Genomic DNA, 22,036 nt, shown 5'->3' on the forward strand with positions numbered 1-22,036 from the left:
ATTTCTGCTGCTGCCTGCTACCGAAGACAAGGGACAGGCTCCTGCGAACCCTACAGATTCCCCCTTCCCTGGATGCTGGTGAGGGAGAACCCGGATGTGAGTTTCAGCACACAACGAGCTCTGTCCACAAAGAGCACGTTGAGGCATCAAGATGAGAAATGGATTCTCCCTCGTGAGAAGTTTAGCCAAGGAAAGCATATCTTATCATAACGCTAAAACATAATAAAGAAACATGACCACTTCTGAACTATCAAAAATACTTTTACAAATCACAATAAAACTATTTCTTTGCTAAAAACATCCTGCAGAAGAGAATATTCTTCAGGTTCTCTTAAAATATTTTCCAAAATGGCTCCTCGATTCTCACGCCTTCCCCTTTTCCAGTTCATGCAGCAGGAGACGCAAAAGACGTCAGGCGCCAGAATACCTGCTCCTTAGCTCAGGGTGAAAAATCACAAGCTGATTTCAGCCAGGAGTGACGTGTCCTCTTTGCTCTTTCTAGAGTCCTAAGCAACCATTGGTAGAAAAATTAAAGTTGCTTCAAACAGTGCAATGTGGGGGAGATTTTGTAATTCCTATGCGACAGTTTTCTGGTAAATTACATCTGCTCCAAAGCAACATCTCTCTAACCCTAGTAATTAAAAGCACCTCATTTCCACTGTTTCACCTCTTTAGGTCTCCATTTGTCTTACCTGTAAAATGGGGGTGGGAGGGACCTCCTTCTCAGGGTTATTGCAAGGATCAAATGAGGTAGTGTATGTAAAGAGATGGGCACAATGCTCACAGTACGAGTTCAATGAATGGTCTCTACTGCTAAGCTTTGGACTTTGAGCTGATGTAGGGGAGGGTGGTAGATTTGGTTCAAGCCAATGTGTGCTTATACTTCTCTCAGAGAAGGTCCTCTTCTTAGACAGAACGCAGAGAGGGTACCAGCAAGGATGTTCGTGGAACCGAGTCAGGAACACTTGCCCTGGCAGTCCTATCAGCTGTGCAAACCTCAGTAAGCACGAATGAAACAGCCACAGCCTGATGGCCCTCACGCTGGGGCGAAGGATCCGCACACGACTCTAAGGAGAATAATACTTTCATCTGTTGTGGTTTCTGGTTTTTTCTTTTTACTTTTAAAGGCACTGTGACCTTTCTGTGAGGCAGACCGAGCCAGAACTGATGTCCCCACGTGGTTAGGATGGAGTCACAGATGAGAGCGGAGATCTGAGGGTCCCCAGGGGGATCATCAGAGGCGCTGTAAACTCAGGGCCCCGGACTCCTGCTTCTATGCTTTGGTTCACTGCCTCCACTCTGAGGCTGCTGGGAAGGGAGCTGGCAAGGCTGAGTGCTGCAGCTCCAGCTCTGAAACAAAAGAAACTCTAAGTTTCACGGACCCTAAGGTGTCCCGTGTTACACCAGAGGAAAAGAAAGACACAGTCCCACATTTCCAGAGGAGTGTGGTTTCGGACCGTGCTTCTCAGACTTGACCTGTACACAGAACAGCTGGGGGGCTTGTTAAAGTGCAGATTCTGGTTCTGCAGTGTGAGGGCAGGGCTGGGTCTCCTGCATTTTGAACCAGCTCCCGGTGAGACCCAGGCTGCTGTCTACGCCACACTTTGAGCAGCGAGGGTCCAGTGGGAATAGTGCAGGCTTTGAGGGTGATCACGTCAGGTTTGAATCCTGACACCACCTTACCAGCTGTGTGACTTCGAACAGCATGCTTTTGACTTCCCTGAACCCAGATTTTCATCTACAAAAGAGACCTAATGGTGCCCATATCTTTAGCATTGTTATTAGAAATAAATAAAAGGCTTAATAAAGGTGCCCAGTTCAGGGCTTGGCATAAGACAAGAGCTCAGTAAATGGTATCAATAGTTGTGTATCAGTATTAATAATAATATTGCATCACGGGAGTTGCAAACATTTCATTCTGTTTCACCTGCTGATTTCCAATTCTTCGTTACCAGCTCCAGATAATTACCGGTTTAAAACAAACCCCAAAACAAAAACTCCCTAAGAAAAGCAGAGGGCTCTGCCTTACTGCTTGCTTACATCTTCTGAATAAATATATTTTCTAAGACCACAAAATAAATATATTTTCTAAGAACTAAGACCACAGCTCTACAGCGAAGGATTATGACATTCCTTCTTTGTTCCCTCCAACATTATATTATGAAAAATTTCAAACTTACGGCGAAGTTGGAAGCATTGTTATCGTGAGCACCCGGATACCCACCATCTAGGTTTTATGATTAACAGGTTTTCAAAATTAGCTTTATCACCTGTCTTTCCATTTTTCCTTTCCTCTATCGATCCATCAAGGCATCTGTTTTGCGGGGAGGGGGATTAGGGAGATGCTTGTCACAGTTTTTCAGCATCAGGACATGTGAAGTTTCTTTTCATTATTCATACTCCACCCTCTTTATTTCCCCTTGGCCCAATGGTCTGCACAGACCTATGAGGTACACGCAAAAGTTAGACCCCAGGGAGGGAGGGAGACGCAAGAGGGAAGAGATATGGGAACATATGTATATGTATAACTGATTCACTTTGTTATAAAGCAGAAACTAACACACCATTGTAAAGCAATTATACTCCAATAAAGATGTAAAAAATAAAATTGCAAATATCCCCCCCAAATAAATAAATACTTGCTTATTAATTTCTACAAAAAAACAAAACAAAAAACAAAAGTTAGATCCCAAACCCACAACTGTCACAACATTGTATCCCTAAGCTAAGGCCTGATGGCACTAAGTGGGGACCCATCAACCTAGAAGTAACTTATATACAAATCTAAAGCAAGGAATACCTCTAAGCTTTCCACATTTCTCAAATAACCACCCTATGACCTAAAATGGGATCAGCGTGCTTCTGCTGTCTGGCCCAGAAATACCAGTAAGACCTTCAAGAGACATTTCACCAAACCCAGAATGCCAACAACATAAAGAGTTCCAGCCCAGCCCAGCCACGCAGCTCAGTTTCCAGTGGACACATTTTCTCTCAAGGATGACTGCTGTTATTGTACAAAATGAATCACTCCCAATACTCCTTAAATAAGAAAAAAAGGAGGCACAGAATCATCACGCTGCAACATAAAAGCTTTCTAGGAACAAGGCTAGGCTCCAACAATATCCTGTTAGAAAAGTCTGACCAAATCCTGAAAACAAAAACCAGACACACAAAAACACCCAGGTGTAAGTAAATTTATACTGCGAGCCTGAACACATTCCACCCCCTGCCTTGGACATGCAACGTCAATTCCAAAGCAGACTCTGGTCTGGTCCGTGCATGCTGTTTAACTGTGGTTACTTACCCTCACTCAGCTAGATATTCAAGAGCTGCACTGCCAGGAACAAGGCCTTTGGAGTCCGAGAGTCCTGTATTCAAATACTGAGTGTGCTACTTAATAGATACTGATGGAGGAGGTCTCTTAAATTTGAGCCTTGAGAATTTCACCTCTAAAATGTATGTACCGGTTTTTCTTTACAGAGCTGTGGAGGGGATTAGATAAAATGTCCCAGCAGAGTGCAGAGCATATAGAAGCAGTTTTGCTCTTATGAAATAAGGAAGAAAGAGAAGGGAAAAGCCATAAACACTTTTTAAAGTTTAATTTGTACGAGAGCGGCTTATGAGAACACAGTACCCCAGCACCAGGATGCTTTGCTTACTGGACAGGTTTGCAGAACTTCCGCTGGGATTGCAGGGCAGGTGACGCCACGTGTCCGAAGCCTCACAGAGAACACATCATGACACATCGCATCATAAGCTGGAATGCCATCCCCAGCCACCTCCGAGCCTTCCCCTGACGTGCCTACCGAGCTTTGCTTTGATTCCTCCTGAATCACTCACTCCCAGTTTCCTTACCCTCAGGCCTGTAGAGTGATTTGCCCTGGGTGTGGGAAATCACACTGCTGTCCATCTGACTGTGTAATTCTCCCAGAGGCCCTGGCTGAGCTGACACCAGTGACATCGGTGAAGGGACTGAGGGCCCAGCAGTATACAGGCAGAATTGCCTGGAAAAGAGGCCCCTGCAATACACCATCTCCTGCAAGAATCAGAGTAGATTTGGGGGTTGTGTCCTGTTTGAATGGAGACAACAGTGAAACCAAGCTGCCCCAGTTCTGCGTGGATCCTGTGAGGAACTATGCTGTTTACTGCATTAAGACACAACGAAGCTATGCATCTGGGGACTCAGGGAAGGGGGCTGGCTGAGTCGGGAACTATTAGAGTATCAGTAACAAAATTCCTTTGGAAGAAATAAGGGGAAGGATTGTGGGTTGGGGAGAAAGGGACCAGAGAATGAATCTTTTCATAGGGCTGCAAAAAACATTAACGTGTTGATTTTATTTATAGCCAAAGAGTCTGGAGAAAGGACATGGCTAGGTTTTAACTCAAGCACGGTCCTGACTTGGAAGAAGCCTGTCGCAGAGAAAGGGCAGATGGCTTGGGAGCCAGAGGCCCTTCAGTGTGGAGCCAGGCTCTGCCCTGGTTGACGGCTGATGTTCATATGTGAAAGGGGAGGGCGCCCTGCAGATCACTCGGGAAAAGCACACAGAGAGGGCAATATCTCCCTCCCTGTTTCTGATATCCTAATATCATAAAGTTACCCAAGGCAGTGGAGAACTCAGGTAGAGGAGTCTTCTAAAAGAGTGATGAGACGCCTGGGGCTTTCAGTTCAGCTTTCCTACGATAAATTCCATTTTAAAAACCTGTTTCAGTTCTAACACAACAAGATTTAGGAGGAAGCGTAAAACCTCTCGTCCCACTAGTGTCTTTAACCAATACATCAAGTGCCCAAGGATGGACGGATTCTGTGTTCCAAACCTTATTCATTCATTTCTACTGGACTTAACAAAAAAGTATCAGGGTAAGACGTGATTTATCTTCCTATTTATTTCTAAGGTCCTTAAGTATTTCATCAGGGACCCCATGACAACACTACAGTAGAATGTCGGGCACATTTTTAAAAAGTAGTAAACTCTACAGGTGATGAAATGAACGGTGAGTGAAAGGCTTTCTACAAGTTGACATCGCGGAGGCCTCTGTGCAGTCTGCAGCCCGCCACGGTGAGCCACTTGAGGCCTCAAGGCTTCGGCAGATGGGAAGAGTGATTAAAATACTTCTGAAAATGTAATGCAGAGGCTATCGAATGAAAATCCCGTGTCGTACTGAAAACAAGCCAATAATGCCCCGACAGGCCGCTTTTTCTTTGAGTTCTAGATATTCTGATGGCAGAGATATTCCTTATACTTGGCTTCCGAACAAAGAAATTAAAGCATGAGGCTGCCTGGATTTTTATCTTGACAAACTACCGTCGCAGAGGCTAGACATAAATCTAGGTTTTTACAACTGATGCTGAGGCCACAGTGAGAATCCGATACGGCACAGGTTCCACAAGGACAGCTATAGTATCGCGGGATGACTCAGAGCACAGCCTTGGAAGTCTGACCAGTTCTCTCTCGGCTTCGGGATCCTGAATAACTCCCTTGCCTTTCTCTCGAGCATGTTTCCTCATTAGTAAAATAGGAATAAAATCCATATCATTGAGCTGTTTATAAATAAGGACTATTTTATATACATATGCACACACACATATACATACATGCATACATACATGCGTGTGCATATGCCCACATATACACAAACTCTGTATATGATTGTATATATCTAGATTATATTATTATTTGAATATATACAAATTCTATATGCACATTATATCTTTTGACTAGAATATATAAGACACTTGTAACAGGTTTCTACTAACTTTCTGGCTTAGCATATATACTATTCTCACTACTTATAGACTCATAAGGCACGTTTTTCACCACTAAAAAATGAGAGATTATGAAGATACCGTAAGATCACTGATGGATGCCAACCACGAGATGGTACAGGCGGCTGATGCATGTAAAACAGACAGTTCTTGAAAGATATTTTTTTCCTTCATCCACCGTCTGAGACATCAGGAAAGAAAAACCGCATCTATTTTCTTCAGGTCTTTTTAAAATACCATCAATTCCACTAAAAAACAGTAAAGCCATCTGGAATAGCTGACAGACAATTTGGAAGCAACGTCTTCAAGACAGCTATAATGATTTTTCCTTTTCTGTTTTCCTTCCCTCTTGAAATGTCAAGGATAACTGAAACTTTTTACTTTTCCATCTGTGATTTACTGACCGGTCCCAAACAAATTTCGAAAGGACTCGAGAATTTGTTTCCAGTCAGTCCAATGCTGGTTTTTAAAATTTTAATTCGATTTTTAAAGTACCATATTTTGTCATGTGTTTTTTCGATATTTAAAAATATTTTAAAACATACATTGAAATGTGATCACAAAGGTCTTTCACAATGAGAAAAAAATACTCTAAGTGCTTAAAATACTATCGTAAACAGTCACAAAGAAATCACTGGGATCTTTTTCAAATAGGTTATCCTAAGAAACTTATTAAAATAAATGAAAAGGGCTTCCCTGGTGGCGCAGTGGTTGAGAGTCCGCCTGCCGATGCAGGGGACACGGGTTCGTGCCCCGGTCCGGGAAGATCCCACATGCCGCGGAGTGGCTGGGCCCGTGAGCCATGGCCGCTGAGCCTGTGCTCCGCAACGGGAGAGGCCAAAACAGTGAGAGGCCCGCGTACCGCCAAAAAAAAAGAAATAAGTCCCAAATGGATAAATGCTGCTTCTCACATAGCAAAACTAGCAGAAGATAGAGTCAGGAATTCTCATTCTTACCCTGCTGATCTAGCTAGCTACCTGAAAATGAGTTTTACACAGAGACTTTAAAACTGAACACCAGATGTATCCCCAAGGTCTAATAAGATATATTTAGAAATATATTTCTATATATTGTATATATTTGGTAGAGAAAACAATACGAATTGATGTCTGCTTCATTAATTGAGCTGGTGGGCTTTTGGGTCTGTGCAAAGCATGGTGCTTATACTGTGGAAAAATTAAAAACCTGAAGAAGGTCCATTCATTCTAGCATCTGCAAGAAAGAGAAGTAACACAGAAATCTTTCAAGCTTGTCCTTGTGTGATGCCAGCAGCAAAACCAACAGTTAACATAGAAATCAGTTAATTTGGGATGGGAAACAAGAGAAGGTGGTCTTTGAAAGATGAATGGGGTTTTGATAAGTAGATGGCGTCATGCCAGGTGAAGAAAGGGGGCCTGGAGATGGACAGGTACAAGGCAGGCTTGAGGAAAATGAAACTAGACTAAGTTAGGAACCAAGGGAGTAGAGGAGAGTAATGGCCAAGTGGTTGGCATGTGGTCAGTGACCCTTGAGGAGGTTGGTAACTCTGGGCCAAGGAAGTTGATCTTTATTCTGTCAGCAAAAGGACCTTAATGTTTGTGAACTGGGTTCTCAAATGTAAGCACTGAAAGGGACCCTCCAGATGACCTAATCTAGTGCTTCTGAAAATATGCCATCAGAATATTCCTTAGGACCAAGAGAAGTGAATTTCATACCTTACAGAGTCAAGTGACCTACTTGAATCAGTCCTCCTCTGAAATAGGCCTTTTTTTTCGACTTGAGAAATTACTGTGGGATTTTCCGTTCTATTCCACAGATAGCCTTATTTTTGTGTGCAAAAATGCTTCCTCCAAAATGGAGTTGGAGTAAAGTGGATGCTCCCATAAGATATTTGGGGTTCATCCTGTGGCTTCACATATGCATAGCAAAGCACCCTTTTCTCTCTTTTTAAAAAATTTTTATTTTATACTGGAGTATAGTCGATTAACAATGTTGTGTTAGTTTCAGGTGTACAGAAAAGTGATTCATCTATCCATATACACGTATCTATTCTTTTTCAAATTCTTTTCCCACTGAGGTTGTTACAGAGTACTGAGCAGAGTTCCCTGTGCTATACAGTAGGTCCTTGTTGATTATCTATTTTAAATATAGCAGTGCGTACATGTCAATCCCAAAGACCTTTTCTCTTTCAGTGTACATATGCAGAGCTCAGTTTTAGAAGAATCTATGAATCCAGGCTGCAGCTCAAAAAGATGAAGTGACAGTAAAGGAATCAGAAATGAAATGCTCAGAGTCATAGCTGGTAAAGGAGTCAGAAATGAAACGCTCAGAGTCATAGCTGGTAAAGGAATCAGAAATGAAATGACATCTTCTGGCCCTCTGTTCAAAGCTTGTTCTGCAACATCACATTGTCACACAAAGAAGTACCAGTGCTGATGGGCACAGGGCACATCACATTCACAAAGGTTCAGAGGTCACCTAGTGCTACCCCATGAGTGAGAGGGAGACTTCTCCAGTTGGTCCCATGGACCCCATCACGCCCCACCATGCCAGCCACCGCTCCCCACAGGCTGCAAACAGAACAGTCTCTGGTGAGGTGAAAGAGATGATTTAGACGAGGCTTCCTCCAAGGGAACTATTTCCAACATCGAAATTTCCAGCTTATTTAGGAAGGGAGAACAGAGCCTCAGATAAATGCCTCCCTTCCCAAGTGGAACCGAGTAGCTGCTAATCAAAGGTTGTCAAGCATGATTTGTACCACTCAGGGCTTCATGGAAGGCACAAAAAGAAAGACCATAACACCATGTTTATCTCCTTCTCATTGCTCGTTCTGGCAATAGTATTAGAGTCAAGGCAGGCTGAGTCAAAACAATTTTCTAAAAATATGGATCAGCTGAGACCATTTAAAGCCTCCTTTTATGGAGTTAACGTTAGGACTTTCTCCTCGGGCTGTTTTGTGTATTCTTGCCCAGAGCCTGCTCCTCCAGCAGCATCTAGCCGTCTAGAATACACAATTCTTTCTCCTTGCCAGGGGATCCCAGCCTCCCGAAGACTGATGAGCGAGTCTGCATCCTTCCCAGGAGCCTGGGTAACTATTCCAGAGGGCTCCGTCGTTCAGGGTGGGATGTGGTCTAAGCCTCCGTCAGAGTTTCCGGTGAGGAATAATTGGTTTTGTTGGTGGGGCTGGCAGTGAATCTGTCTGTTTCAATCCTTCCAAGGATGAGCTTCTACTTTCCCAATTTTTGTGAAAGGAGAGACTTCGACGCTAGAGGGTGAACTGAATGCCATGATATTATATGGACGTTCAATTTTAGGGGGAAACAAAAGCAACCCCTTATCTGTATCAAGCTTTTCACCGAACTCTGTTTTTTGTTTTTTTAATAAATTTACTTATTTATGGCTGCACTGGGTCTTCGTTGCTGCACACGGGCTTTCTCTAGTTGCGGCGAACGGGGGCTGCTCTTCGTTACGCAGGCTTCTCACTGCGGTGGCTTCTCTTGTTGCGGAGCACGGGCTCTAGGCGCAAGGGCTTCAGTAGTTGTGGCTCGCGGGCTCTAGAGCACAGAGCTCAGCAGTTGTGGCACACGGGCTTAGATGCTCCGTGGCACGTGGGATCTTCCCAGACCAGGGCTCGAACCTCTGTCCCCTGCATCGGCAGGAGGATTCTTAACCACTGCGCCACCAGGGAAGCCCTGTGGTCCTTTCTTACAGCAGCCCCAGGAAGCCACTATACCTGGTCAAAAATATTCTCTTCTCTCACTGTTTAATTTTTTTTTACCCTCTTAGGCGATAAGTTGATAAAGGAAAGTGCATTAAAAGAAAAAAGTGGAAAGTTATTTTCTCAGTTTACTAACCAACTCCTGCCCCCCTCACCCCGCCCCCATCCCTTATGTCTCTTAAGAAAATTCATCCAAGAAGAGACATACACAGAGGCTCTGATTTCTCCAGGCACAGCGCTGAGGTTCAAAGAGGCTGCCTGCACTCAGATGCCACAGGTAACACCATAAATCTCTGCCTTACTTACCACTGGGTCAGAGAACGAAGGCCGATCGGGGATCCTCATCTTTATAACCTGGAGGAAGCATAACTTACAGATCTGACACGGTTAACCATGCGTGCCTGACATGTGAGATGCAAGCTGTGTGATCATAATTTATATTTAAATAGCTTCTTTCACCAAAAGGCTGAAAGAAATTTACAGACTTTTACTTAATTAATCCTTGTAAGCCATCCATGACGAAGGTAAAGTAAGGTCATATATTCCCCTTTCCTCTGGCATCTCAAGGTTTGGCCACTTTTTCTCCTCTTTATTCTAGTTTTCAGGATTGCTGAGCTTCCCTTCTCCCAAATGCAGGCTTTTATTTTGAAGCTGATGCTCCTATTTCCATATAACCCTATTTCTGGGAGCTCCTGCTTAGAAGAAAATTAGCCCCATTTCCTGCCCCCCCTTTTTCTGGGGGGAGTGCTCTGAAAGGTCCAATCTATTTTGAAATTACCATTTATTTAAAGCTTTAACTCCCAAAGTATCTTGAGGTCTGGGAGACTAAGTGTTCACGAATGTGTGCATGCCTGTGTAGGGAGAGAAAGAGAAGCAACAGCCTTGCCAGGTGGCATTAGGATGCCATAAAAAGTGTTTTAGGGGTGGAGACAGGATCTCAGCAGACACCACATCCTTATACACATCTTTCGTAACTCTTTTGGTCCGTTTTCAGATTGTGTTCCATTTGAACTCCTCCCGCCATTGCCATGGCTGGGAAATGCGGAGGAGAAATACTCAAGGAAGCTGAAGAAGAAAGGACTTTTAGCCTCAACGCCATTCCAAACAGGGCTGCTCTTCCTTTGCCTGTTTTCCTATCGATCTTCTGACTAAGCAATTGCAACTCCTGAGCACCCTCCTGGATGTTAGGCAAAGATTCCAGAAAGCTTCGTAAGTTTCTCTGAGCTCTTTGGAAAAAGAAATTATTCAAAAGAAAACAACAGTGCCATGAAACACTCGGTCCTCTGTGAGGCTCTGTCTTTAATTCACCTTCATGAGAAACATTAATATCCGTATTTCTCGATGTGCTAAGGGCTAAGGCTCTTCTGCCCAGGGTAGAACAACAGTGAGCCGTAAAGCCACTTCAATCTGTACTCATCCGTATTTGAGGTGACTCACGGAAGGGCTGCATTTAACCAACTTGGAATCTTTGCTGGTACTAGTTTGCCTTCTTGGATATTGTGGACCGACAGGATTTAGCCAAGTACCACCAGCCTCTAATACAGCAAAGCACTCTTTACAATCATTTCACATGTGTGCGGCCAACCCACCTCACAACTGGAAGTCTTTCCTCGAGCCAATAATTAGTGCAAGAATTCAAGTTTTTAAAACCCAATGGTTTTCCAGACGCTATAAAAATTCCAACCCCGGGCTTTCAAAGTTTCAACACAAGTGTTTGCAAGCCAAAAGAGCTTAACACTCAATCTGGTTTATTCTGCTGCTTCTATTAAAATCTGTTACTAACCACATTTTTATCGTACTTGCAGCCGTCTTGTTGAGAAAGGGTACGTAAGTCACAGTCTAAAGCGGTTTTGATATACTCATCTCTGCTCAAAATAATCTGAAGGATTCAGAGGGAAACTAAGTCTAGCCTCTTTGAGCAGAAGGATGTTAAAACAGAAGGTTCTAAGACAGCAAGAAAAGCATATTAATTAGCATTTATTAGAAGAGGAAAGTGATGCTAGGAAGGAAACAACTAGAAGTGGGGTAGCACAAGTTCTTTCTTTTCTTTTTCTTTTTTTTTTTTTTTTGCGGTACGCGGGCCTCTCACTGTTGTGGCCTCTCCCGTCGTGGAGCACAGGCTCTGGACGCGCAGGCTCAGCGGCCGTGGCTCACGGGCCCAGCCGCTCCGCGGCGTGTGGGATCTTCCCGGACCGGGGCACGAACCCGTGTCCCCTGCATCGGCAGGCGGACTCTCAACCACTGCGCCACCAGGGAAGCCCCACAAGTTCTTTCTAAACTCGTATCAAAAATATTTATGTAGGTATGTCTTAATTGCAAGTTTATGACAGCAGAATGGGGAAAGCAGGGCAGGAATTATTAATCCTTCTGTGTGGAAGTTGGGAGAAGCATGGTGCCTGGAAGGATAGTGTCCTATAAGGTCAAGCTGCAGAAAAGAAAGAAATTCATTGAGAGGTCAATATGTTACGGCACATGCCTAATGCTGACTGTTGTGTCTGGGGCAAGATGAATTCCATCGTTATCAACACCCAAAAGGAGCTGGAGGGGCTCTGGAGATCAGAGGGCTCTGACTGTCAGGGTCAAAGCAAAGAAACACATACATACAACATGATCCAGGAAAGCAGATCTAAGTGAAGGGGAAATTAATAATAGTCATATTTAAAAAGAGGGATGGCGATAACGTGTACTTCAGCATGATAGCGTCTGCTTCAGTTGATATTTTCTGTTAGCATTCACTTGTACAAAAAAAAAGTTGACATGAATGTCATCAAAATGTAAAGCAAATATTCAGTTTCTCAGTAACACTAGCCACATTTCACATCTCCAATTGCAGCACAGGGCTACTGTCTACTGCATACACAGCATAGATGTAAGACATTTTCATCATTTGCAGACAATTCTGTTGGACAGTGCTGCATTAGAGGGAACACCTTTTAGACCTTTTACACTATTGTAAGAATGGCTGACGTTAGTAAGGCCATTCTGTATCTTCCCAGCACCAAAATGCCAGACAGCATCAATCACTGTGTTTACTCTCATCTTTCTTGATTTCTTCTCATTATTATGTCTCAGTTTCACCTAGTTTCAAGCTTAACCACTAATGAAATAGATGAGGGTGAACTATTATAGAAAAAGATCCCTTAAACATAAATCAAGCCATCTTATAATTAATATACAGAAAACTAGTTTGGATTATTCCTTTGTAGAGCTAGGTGACGTTAAGTTCTGGTCTCACAACTATGTTGAGTGTAACTGAAAATATTCATAGCAGACAAATTGAGTATTCTCAGTATCCTAAGGCCGACAATTATAGAGCCCCCAAAGTCCTTTCAAATGTGAGTAATTTTACAACATTTATTTGGACTTTGAAAGAAGTGCACACAAGTGCCAAAGTCACTTGCATGAACCCTCTGATATAAATAACAATGAAAGTGGAAACTAGAAACGAAGAAAACGAAGTACAGTTTGTTCCTCTTTCCGTTTCTCTCCTTTAAAACTGAGAACATCACTGTTTTCACTGAAGAGGAGAAATTCATCAGCTTCGGATACAGATTAGGGACACTTGGAGTCAACAGGGGGAAATGACCTCACCCTCTCATGCTGTCAGGTTCAAAAAGGTTTGGAGAGGGGTGTGTTCTCCATCTGTGCCTGTTCTTACCAGGGGTTACACTACACTGGTGCTAAAGCAGAAAGGTTAGCAGTATGAACATTTCTGAACTTTTTGGAGATATACGCACTCAGCCTTTTCTTTCTGGTTTCTTAAAATTTAGGTTTCACAAAAGAATCATGAGCTCTATTGCTCTATCATTCTCATACCTTTCATGATTTGCCAATACTCTGCCCCCATGAGCCATCACTCTGTTTCTTATCATTTTTATATTGCTATGAACAATTAACCAACATGGTTCGGTTAAGGTGTGGGACTAAAAGACATGTTTGAATTTCATAAGGCTAATTAGCTCTCCTCCAGCAATACCTTTAACCCTGTCATGAAAATTAGGGGCATCAGGCTTCCCTGGTGGCGCAGTGGTTGAGAGTCCACCTGCCGATGCAGGGGACACGGGTTCGTGCCCCAGTCCAGGAAGATCCAACATGCCGCGGAGCGGCTTGGCCTGTGAGCCATGAGCCTGCGCGTCCCAAGCCTGTGTTCTGCAACGGGAGAGGCCACAACAGTGAGAGGCCCGCAAAAAAAAAAAAAAAAAAAAAAAATTAGGGGCATCAATCAGGAGAACCACTTGGAAAACAAGGAAGGATCTGGGCAAACACTTTAAAAAAAAAATCAACCCAAATGAAAAGCTAAATGGGAAGTGGATTATTCAGATAACAGGTTTCTTAGTGATATTATTGATCTATAGACTTCTGCTGTCCAATATGGTAGCCACTAGCCACTAGCACTTGAGATGTGGCTGGTCCAAACTGAAATATGTTGAAAGTGTAAAAGACACACTAATTACAAAGACTTAGTATGAAAAAAAGAAAAGGAAAATACCTCATGGATCATTTTTATATTGATTACATGTTGAAATAATATTTTGCTATATTGGGTCACTTAAAATATATTATTAAAGCTAATTTCATGCTTCCTTTTGCTTTCTAAAATATAGCTCTTAGAAAATGTTAAACGACCCGTGTGGCCACATTATATTTCTGTCGATGACCTAGATATAGACCATGATCACAGGCTCTATTTGTGATACAAAAGAGCGTAGAAAATGCTGACTCATGAAAAGCAATTCTAAAAGTCATTCTAAAAGCAAGGCAGAAGAATCCTTGGCAACAAGAGCAGAAGAGGTGCTGGAATTGGAGAAGACATCATAAATATCCCCACTGTTGAGAGCAACGAAAAGGCCTGGCCAGCAGCTGAAGCTACTGCAATCTAGCCGTATCAAAAAGACATCAAACGCAGATTTCAAGATCCCTGCCTTGTCTCTTGAACTGACTGTGGGAAAGGAGCTCTCGCAGTCCGAGCAGCTGGGGCTGTGACTCCTGAGGTGCTCAGATCCACACTTTGATTTTCTCTTGATCAAAGACGGCACCTCACTATTGAAACAGAGCCAAAGGCTCCTGGGAAGAATTCTCCCAGTAGGGCACACAACGACCCAGGGAGACAGCAAGATAGTTTGATAATTACATCCCAGGGTTTCCCGAATAATACTTAAATCCCCAGATATTGAGAAATAACGAAAAATAGGGATCAGCAGAGTATGAGACCTGGGAGAAGCCATACTTCTCTCAAGTGGCAATTCAAGTCATTCAGAGTTGGATAATGAAGGCTTTGCCAGTTTAGACAAGGGAACATCCAAGCAGCTCTCCTTTTCTTCCTTTATTTCCAAGTTTACACCCCTGCACTCTATAAACTCTTGTGTTCTATAAACAGGCAAGAAGGGAAGTTAATGAGCGTCAGCTTTCTCAGCCAAAAAGAATTCTTTCCCTGCTTCCTCTCCCATCCTTCCAGGCTTAGAGATGACCATTACTGCCCTGTCACGAAGTTTGTAATTTACTTTCAGTTACTGCATAATTATCAGCGTGATACGGTGCGTACACCACCAGTTGGTTTAAACATTCCCGTCCGGGAGTCATCAGCTAGAGGCACAGTCTAGAGGCAGCTAAGACAAGCCCTGCTGTTATCCGCAAGTCAATCAAGAGCAGAGACCAGCCCTGCCAACTGCAAATAAACATCAACCAGAGGTTTTTACTGGTGAGAGTAACGTTTTGTTAATTAGCATGATGGGTGTAATAATAGGATCTCATTAGGTGACCCTTTGGATTTTTCAAAGTATGTGCATGAGCAAAAAATAAGCCAGCTGTACCCCCTCTGCTGCATGAGGTTATAAGTACGCAGCCTGGCCAGTATCCTTTTAGGCCTGAATCTTGCACCTCTTAGATGCATGGTGCCTGTGGTTGCATCCCTGGTTGGATCTGTGCCCAGCCATTGTTTTAGAAGGATTTCTGACTTACGACGCCAAGTAGAGGGCTGGAATCCTGCCGTGTAAATGCTGGTTGTTTTTGTCCCAAGTAAACCTTTCATAAAAGAGAAGGTCAGCACACCTAGAAATACAGAAAGCTGAGACTTTGTGGAGCTTAAAGGACAGTGTCTGATCTGTCTTGTGTCTGTTTTCCTGAAGGCTGCTTATTAAATAAGTGTGAGACAGAATTTTGTCTGAAATTTACATGTTTGTAACCTAGTAGCCAGGTCATAAGCGAGTGGCTTTCTCTCACCTACTTGCAATTTCTTAGTTCTTATTATTTATCTAACAAACTGAACCTCAGTGTTGTGCGTGGCCCAACCGGCTTGGTCAGCAGACAGCAGCCCCATTCTTCACCCTGATGCAACACATGAGCCTTCTTTCAGCCCCTGAGTGTATAATCCTTCCTGCCTTGAGGGCTTACGAAGTCCCCTCTGAGCTCTTTACGTGGCCCATTCTGATTCACCCTTCGGGTCTCAGCATAAATCACTAGCTCTCAGACTTGGCTGCACATCAGAATCAGCTTCGAAATCATCCCACAGCCCAGGTCGCACCCCATACAGATTAAATCAGAACATGTGGAGCTGGGAGCCAGGCATCAATATTTGTGAAAGATTCCCCGGCTGATTCCACCAGGCAGGCATTTGGGAACCATGGCCTTCCGACGTTACCTTCTTCAGTGAAGACTTTGCTAATCGCTCCACCTAACTTACGGCCCTCTGTCATTTCGTTTCCTCTGTCTCAGAGCTCTCTGTACCTTTTCTCACTTTATAATTAGCTGTGCCATTTCTGTTTTGACACCCCCTGCCTCCTAGACTGTATGCTCTATGAGGGCCGACAACGGGGCTGTTTTTCTTATCTCAGTATCTCTACAGGGCCTGCTACACAGAAGGTGTTCAGAACATACTTGTGCAAAATAAGTGAATTCAGTATTTATCTTCTCACTGATACTTTCTCCCCCAATAAAAACGAGTCAACTAACCAAATATTTGAGTGCTAACTGAATGATCGGTTTTCTAACAGGTACTTTGGGATGATGGGAGGGAAACTGCAATCTATTTGTAGGCAGGATTAGTGCACATGAAATCGTAAGAGAACTGGATAAGGCTGACTATATAAAAAGCAAGGGCTTAAAGCAACAGTGAGTGCAAGGCGATGAGTAGCCCATACATATGGGCGTTTGTCCTCCTAGACTCATGGGAATGAACTTGGGCATCGACAGTCAAATTATAAACCATATAGTGCAGACCGTCTCTATTGATCCCTACCGTGCATTCTGTCTCTCAGATTTTTGAATTCCACCACCTGGCAAGTTCTCCCAATCTTCATGTAGCACTCACCTAATTCAGTAGCCTTTTGTTTATCCGAATTGGAAAACTAGATGCACTCGCAAAATCTGAAAAAAAATCACCGTCTTGAAAACCGATTGCCATCTTTATTTAATTTTGAGCAGGCCCTGGGATAATATTTAAATGATTAGCCTGATGAATCATAGGGCTGTGCTAGAAGAAACAGATTTATTTGTGCACTCTAAAACATTTATTCTGCTCTAAAATATTCTCCTCACATTCTATCTTCCACCCAAATTCTTGACGATGTAAACATTTTCTAGGCTGTCTCTACAAACCACAATTCCTACATCTAGCATGGACAGATCACTTCTAAGCAGAAACTCAGATTGGGGGGAGGGGGCCATAAATGTTCTTGCCAATTTCAAGAACCAACACATAAACAAACCGACTAAAAGAGGCCCTTCTGCCTCATAACATAAGCAGGTGCCGCAAATTAAGGTAATGTTCGTGGGCCATAGCAGAGAGTGAGGATGAATACATTTTAGAGAGCTCCAGGGTGAAGGAAATCATGTGGTAAAAGTATTAAAGGATATGCAAGATTAGTCCGAGCTGCTTGGGGGCAGGGACAGCCCTTTTTCTCTAAGCTAAATTTGAGTTAAGGCAAGACTCATCCTATTAAAGCAAAGGATGGAATTTGTCCAAACTATTTTTGCAACGGGTAACATTAAAGAGGCTTCGTGGGTGTGACTGACATTAATTTATCATTCTGTATTGTAAGTGAGCTCCCCAGGGTTCAGGATGAATAGGAAATGACAATAGAGCGTTCAGCACAATTTCCCTCCGTGGTCCAGCTCAGTCCTGTGTCTTAAAAGGCAACAGATACTCTTACCCATCAGGGCTTGAGACTGTTATGTACAACGTTGTCCAGTTGGGTGCCTTTTCTTTTCAATAAACAGTACACCATTTGAGGAAGAATTGTGTCAGGATATTACCAGAGTGTGACTTTTAATATCTCCAAGGCAGGTTTTCGTGCACAGTTAAGATTATCTAGAAGTTATTTTCTTAAAAATAAATATTCCCGAAGTTTCTAAATCCACTTTGTAAACTCTTTTATTCTCTTTTGAAATTTAGCAAATATTAACAATGGCTTTCAAGTGATCTTTGATCCACAATTGGTCCTGTTTATTAACTTAATCAAACCCCTTAACCATTTTAAACTACATTCACAAATTTACTACCTCTGATTTCCTTCAGTGCCTCAATTATTAGAGTACAAACTCTACCACACACATAAGCAGTTCTTATAAATATGACAAATTAAATCTTAAACTTAGTGGATCTTAAGTTATCTCAAATGGTTCAATACTGTTTATAAACTTATTAATATTTTGACTTAAAGCCGCAAGTCTGAAGAGTCAATGACCCATTTTTAATTTAATCACAGGGCTCAGGGCAGATACTCAAACACTTAAGATTCCATATACATTCAGATTTCTTAATACAAAAACATTTACTATTATGGGGTGGTTTTTTTTTTTTTTTTGCGGTATGCGGGCCTCTCACTGTTGTGGCCTCTCCCGTTGCGGAGCACAGGCTCCGGACGCGCAGGCTCAGCGGCCATGGCTCACGGGCCCAGCCGCTCCGCGGCATGTGGGATCTTCCCGGACCAGGGAACGAACCCGCGTCCCCTGCATCAGCAGGCGGACTCTCAACCACTGCGTCACCAGGGGAGCCCTATGGGGTGATTTTTAAAAACATCACATGTTTAATTTTAAGTCTTCTTATGAAAACAACCAAATCACCTCAAACAAGTTTGTGGTCACGCTGACATGTAGATGTTTGAGATTATATTTCTCCACTAGGAGTGACTGAATATCAACCACAGGTTTTAGCCTAGATACTCTGGGACTGTAAGAGATCCAGGGTAGTTTTTCTCACTACCATCGTCAACATGCCGAGGAAATTCTGTTTTGACAGTCAATAGGCAACATGGGTCTCAAGACCATGATCTCCATAGATGGTATTATAGCCCAGGTCTCTAGATTAAAGTCATATCTTCATTTAAGTTTCCTCTTCTAAAAGAATTTTGCAGCCTACATTAAGCTTAGAGCTAATATCCTTCGCTGTTTCAAATGTATTTATTTGGGTTTCATAGGTATTTCGTTTCTTCATTGGATCCCACAGATCTCCTCCCTTTAAAAAAATTCTGTACTGACCAAGGAGTTAATGATTTTCCTAGTCTCTCCAATATGGTTGTAGATCTTCTGCCTCAGAATTTCTAGGGCAGAATCTGGTTCTTCCAGACCAAGCCCCTGAGTACTCCATATTCTGGACACAGCTCAGCACGAAGTTTACCTTGATGCAGGCTAAGGCATTACTATACAGCACGCAAGTTTTCCTTTTTCCAGATCTTCAGCTATAAAACATCTTCACTAACTTTTGATCCTTCCCAGGTAAGTGCCAATTGGAGCATACGTGAAACAACTCAGAAACTGAAAACTGGAAGAATCAAGTCTGTCATCAAAACTTAGCATTTGCTAAGGAAAATGACCCGGAAAAGCTTTAGAAAATATCTGCTTGATTGAAAAAATGGTGCTGAGCTGCAAATACAATATAATGAGGTATGAAAGTGACGCTTTTCTACATAATAAATATTTGCTTGAAAAGGTGTTTCACCTTAATATTCACTGACCCATCCGTATACAGAAATACACAAAACATATACCTGACCCATCCATAAACAGAAATACACAGAACATATACCTTTGCACATGACTATTAATAACCGATTTTTGACCCACCAATTTTTAAAAAATTTTAAGAACCACTTTACAAAAGTTGCAGTTTAATTAATCATCAACGACTGTATAACAAACCAATTATTAGAGTCAGGTAAACAGTACTGGATTCGGAAAGAAACAGGGGCATTTCTTTTCTGAGAACCCATGGAAGGCGGCAGAAGCCTGTCTGGGACACAGTGTCCAGCACTGCGCTTTCTTTCTGCATAATAACCAAGTGTGGAAGTGGATGGCAGAGACTACTTATTCATCTTTGTACCTGCCATAGTATAAGTCAGGACGTTTGCATTCAGTTATCTCAAATCTCTCTTGAAATACAACTGGAAACTAAATAAGCAAACATGACATACACGCAATCCTAAGAATGTCAAAAACTACTGAATAAACTATGCAATTATGCTGAGAAATAGCTGAGTTTTAGGTAAACTTATTTACAAGTCAGTTACAGAAATTGGAATTGCTTTTTATTTATAACAATATCTTCATGGTCTAACCAGTAGACTAAAATAAAGTACCCTAACATAGGCAGAAATCTCACCCCAGACTATCAAACGAGAAGGCCAGGGAATTATGCCGTAGTAATGAAGATATCTTTTCATACTCAAATTAAAAACAATGTTACAAAGTTCCTGGTATAATCACTTCAATTAATTATAATTTATTTGATCCCCTTTACAGATCTTCCAGAATTCGTGCTTGCCTACAGCCAACTAGAAATACCCAGAGACTTTTCAGTTCCCATTAAAGGAAACGAAAATGCTCTAATACATAATGTACCCTCCCACAGTTTGGGTCCATTCTATTTTTGTTACGGTGCTTTCCTATATCTTGCACCAAACACACAATAAACACTTGTTTCTTAAACTCATGCCAGATTGAACTTCTGTGACTTGAGTCACTGAAAAATAAAAAATCAAGTTCAGATAGAAGTAGAGCAGTTGCCTTGTCAAAAGACACTCTGCCTGTCAACTTCAAAAGAAGCAAGCCAGTCTAGTTTGGAGCTTCCAATGACATGACCAGAAACAAAATATTCAGAGAATATTTTTAATAGTAATGGAAAGGATGAGAACTTTGTGTTACGATTTTGTTTTTGAATTGGCTAAATTGGTCGACTTTAAGAAAACAAGGACTTCTGGGTTTCCCTGGTGGCGCAGTGGTTGAGAGTCCGCCCGCCGATGCAGGGGACATGGGTTCGTGTCCCGGTCTGGGAGGATCCCACATGCCGTGGAGCGGCTGGGCCCGTGAGCCATGGCCGCTGAGCCTGCGCGTCCGGAGCCTGTGCTCCGCAATGGGAGAGGCCACAACGGTGAGAGGCCCGCGTACCGCAAAAAGAAACACAAAAAAAACAAAAACTGGTACTTGGTAGAGAAGAGATAATGTGACAAAAAAAAAAAAAAAAAAACCAGAAAAATCAAAATAATTCGTTCTGTAACAATAGGCTCCTTTTGGCATTAGTCATCTTCTAGAAAAAGAATAATTCAACATTGCTCAATGCTATTCAACAGTACAGCAGGATCCCTAAGCCAGATTGTAGATAGTTTTGTCATTTTTGTTCCAGATAAAATAATCCTGTCCTGGAGCTTACTCAGTACCAAGTGCCAAAAAAATGTTTACAAGAGGAGCTTCTATTTAAGATAAAAATTCTTAAAAGATTTTATAGATTGGAAATCACTGTTCAGATACCCAAGTATTCTATCTATAAGTTTATGTGCTAAACTTGTCTACGTATCTGAATTACACATTTTGGTTAACAAGGACATCATCTGAAGAAAAAAATTTCTAGCTGTGATTTAAAAAAAAAAAAAAAAAGTCAAGAAACAAAAAGTCTTTCACAACAGTTCAAAAATCCTGAGGCCAAATTTATTCATTCACTTGGCTTTCAAGCAGGCAACTGCTTTGTCCCCAGCAGTATTATGCAAGCTTACTTAAGAATGCAGAAGAGCTTGGAGAGCTGAAAATTCTATTCCCATTGCCATGGTGAAAACCACAGAGTATGACGATAACAGTCCCCAGCACAAGTAGGGTGGTCTCCTATATTCCCCTGGAACCCCGCCACTGCACTTAAAAACAAATATTACAACTTAGAAATGAACTCTCTGTTTAGGATCTAGAAAACATTACTTCAAATATCATTTAAGGGAAACAGAACTTTCCCACCTCTCATCAGCAGCAATGATACAAAACTAACAAAAAAAACAGCATGAAAGGTAATAATTTTCCTGTATCTGGAAAAGATGTACGAATAACATTCACAAATAGATGCTTCTCACATCTTGGGGAAGGGCAGCTCCTTGTAGAATAACCTAAACCCAAGTATTTTGTACAAAACTACCCAGAGGACACTCCCACTGGGATGATCAATCAGTGCACAGTGGCTTTGGGATGTTTTCCAAGAGCAAAGTCTCCGAAGAATGTGAACATTTCATTACTTCCTTCTTTTCTGAAGGTTATTGAATCAGGAAGTCATTGTTCCCGATTAATCTTTGAAGGGAAAAAAAATAATGGCAGGAATCGACAAT

General features: G+C 42.3%; 1 protein-coding gene and 1 long non-coding RNA gene across 8 annotated transcripts in view; one reads left to right on the plus strand and one right to left on the minus strand.

Annotated features, from left to right (window-relative positions):
• LHFPL6 (LHFPL tetraspan subfamily member 6) overlaps positions 1-22,036 on the minus strand; it is a 252,021-nt gene that overhangs the window by 63,164 nt on the left and 166,821 nt on the right. The gene's annotated exons all lie outside the window — the stretch shown is intronic.
• LOC141277103 (uncharacterized) lies at positions 8,702-20,353 on the plus strand. Of its 2 annotated transcripts, XR_012327839.1 has the most exons (5): positions 8,702-8,831; positions 9,645-9,738; positions 14,969-15,159; positions 19,173-19,340; positions 20,196-20,353. It is a non-coding gene; the product is annotated as an uncharacterized lncRNA (long non-coding RNA). The 2 variants fall into 2 exon arrangements; XR_012327840.1 differs by lacking the exon at positions 14,969-15,159.

This window comes from Tursiops truncatus, chromosome 18 (assembly GCF_011762595.2).
Source record: "Tursiops truncatus isolate mTurTru1 chromosome 18, mTurTru1.mat.Y, whole genome shotgun sequence".
NCBI classification, from domain to species: Eukaryota; Metazoa; Chordata; class Mammalia; order Artiodactyla; family Delphinidae; genus Tursiops; species Tursiops truncatus.